This window comes from Arachis duranensis, chromosome 3 (assembly GCF_000817695.3).
Source record: "Arachis duranensis cultivar V14167 chromosome 3, aradu.V14167.gnm2.J7QH, whole genome shotgun sequence".
In the NCBI taxonomy this organism is placed as follows: domain Eukaryota; kingdom Viridiplantae; phylum Streptophyta; class Magnoliopsida; order Fabales; family Fabaceae; genus Arachis; species Arachis duranensis.
Window position 1 is genome coordinate 112,392,265 of NC_029774.3, and position 3,012 is coordinate 112,395,276.

General features: G+C 29.5%; 1 protein-coding gene across 1 annotated transcript in view; it reads left to right on the forward strand.

Annotated features, from left to right (window-relative positions):
• Nucleotides 1-2,708: 2,708 nt before the first annotated feature.
• Nucleotides 2,709-3,012, forward strand: part of LOC107479285 (ras-related protein RABC1) — a gene marked incomplete in the record, with an annotated part of 2,050 nt that continues 1,746 nt past the window's right edge. Inside the window, 1 exon segment of the mRNA XM_052259082.1 lies at nt 2,709-2,921.

Here is a 3,012-nt window from a genome sequence, read left to right on the forward strand (position 1 = left end):
GATAAAATCTTAGTTATTGGAAAGTAATTAGTCGTCATTTATGTTTTATGCCATTTATGATGATTTATGCTATTTAGTCATGAGTTATATGTATGTTCTCATGTTGTATTTTAGAGAAGTTCGTAAGTTTGGTGGGCCTTACACCTGTTTGGCACCAATGATGTTTGCTGACCATGTCCAGCTAGATAGCACAGTGATTAGTAGTGCCATCTTACTTATCATCCAATTTAATTCCTCAGTATCCATTCCGATGTTGTAGAGTGTCATGCTATAGAGTTATCACTTCAAGCCTTTCTATCGAAAAGTATGGCTAGACTCCAAACGCTTCAGCATTGACTCCTAGAGATCATTGCTGACTTCTTGGTCATAGAAGTAAGAACTGAATTGAACCATCCATTCGATTAAAAAATCGGTGAAGTGGACTCTAATTTAGTCCGGTTTGATATTCTAACCTTTTAAGGATAAAAACCAATAAAAAACGGTTTCGGTTCAACCCGCTAATTTTAAAAAATACTCCTCGGGTGGAATTCGACGAACACACACTCAAAAGCAATGGAGCGCCCCATAGCCACTGGCCTACAATGCTTTTTAATATTATATAGGTTTTATTTTAAATATATTATATACCAAATAGTTATGATCAAATTGGCCCATTTTTTTTATTAGAATTGGGCAATGGATATTAATGATTTTTTTTTATCAAATTGGGCCCTTTTTAATTTTTAGAGACCATAAATAATAATTTTATTTAATAATTTTAATTGGACTAACAAATTTAGATAAATAAATTATATGATTATTTACACATGAATAATATAATGTAATAGGTATAAATTAATTAGTAAATTTTTAAAATAAAAATAATAATCGATTTAATATAAAAATAAAATAAAAATTATTTGTTATAAAAAAATTATATACAATTTAATATACTTTATATATTGTTATTTTTATTGTGTCAAATTAAAATATTATTGTAGTAGTATTGACTAATTTTATGTTTATATTTGTACTAGTTATTTTTAGAATTTGAGACTTAATTATTTTTAAAATATTGGTGAATATATGTATTATAAATTTTAAAAATTTTAATTTTTTAAATATTTTATATTTTTTATTTATATAAGACCAGTTCTATCGATTCAACCAGTAATCTACCGGTTGAATTAATAAACCATTAAACTAGTAACTTGATCGGTTCGATTATCAGTTCGATTCTGACAACTATGCTCTAAGTTGTGCCATACTATGTTGATGATTTACTTGACAGCAAATTCAATAAGTGTGACAAAATATTTTAGTCATTTTTCGCTGTGCATTGAAGTTTTCAAGTAAGCAATTTGTTTTGGTAGACATGACTCATTTGTATGGCTCATTATGCTTATTGTATCAGTCATATGGTGTCCAACTTCATGACTTGGTTTAAGTCCGCAGAAGGAAAACGACATCTTATAAATGTAGCGTACTCACTAAGGCAGACAGTTGTAATGATTGTTCAATCTATTTATGGGATGTTTCATCAGTTGTGGATACGAAAAAGTCATGAGATACAAGCACAATTTGCAGGTGGCCAATAATTTTCACAATGTCTCCTTGTAGTATTTGAGAAGAATTTGGAAGATCTATCAAAGATGCATGTCACACACTATCACAGATGATTACAGGTGTTCAGTGTGGAAGAGTTTGCGCTGTTAGAAGAGTGGAGCCAGATATCGTATCGTATTAGATTGAACTTTCGGACGTGTGACTATGGCATGTTTCAGTCGTTGCATTTTCTGTGTCTCCATACAATTGTGGCATGTACAACGGCTAGTATTGAATAGAATAGATATATTGATCTTATATAAAAGATAGAATTTGTGTTCAAGGTCTACGAGATAGACTGACTGCTAATTACAGATGAGAAGTTATGACTAGAATGGTATGGTATGAAGTTGCTACCCAACCTAGTTATGCGAAAAAAGATTAAGAGTCGACCGATGTCTACAAACATTAGAAATGAGATGGACTTTATTGAGCATTAGAAAAAGTGAGTCACATAAATCGAGAACTGTCTGAATGCATTCACACAGGACCGTGATTATATGTGTTAGTTTATTATTTACATTGTATTTTATATTGTCAATGAATTGTCTTTCTTATGTTATGTTGTCTTTTATGTTCTTTTTATGTTGAGATTGTATTTCAAGAATTATTATTTCACATAAATCGAGAACTGTCTGAATGCATTTACAAAGGACCGTGATTATATGTGTTAGTTTATTATTTACATTGTATTTTGTATTGTCAATAAATTGTCTTTTTTATGTTATGTTGTCTTTTATGTTCTTTTTATGTTAAGATTGTATTTCAAAAATTATTATTTATACTAATATATTATTTTAAGTAAAATATTATAACAGTAATTTTTTATACATATATCTCGTTCTTATTATAGACGAAATACGTTAATAAGGATGACTGTATCTTATCTCATTTGTAAATTAAAAACACTACTAATGTTTTTTTATTTATCTCGACTCCGCCAGCAATAAAATATATTTATCAGGAACTTATCCATGTTGAGAACGAAATATGTAATAAGATATATAATCGTAAATTAATACATGTCTATAAGTGTAAAATTTAATATTTATTTTATTATTTAAAAAAACTCTAGTAAATTAGTAATATCATAAGGTCAATAATTGTCGTAGTAATTTCAGGGTGCTTGGTTGTTAAGCAATAGGCACGTTAGCGCTTCTGGAGTAGTCGCAGTGGAAGCAAAAGGGATAGCATAACATTGGAAGTCGCAAAGAAAAAGAAACTGAAACGTCAAAGTGATCAAACTAGATCACCGCCGATCTGACCCTCTTTCTTCTCTTCTCTTCTTTTCCCTTATATTCCTAAGATTTCGTCCTATTTTCAATTCTGAGCCTGAGGTATGTCAGTATAACCACTATTCTTATGAAATCATTATTGTTATTACTTTGCGTGCCATAGATTTAATTGATTGATTAATTGCAGTTTTGA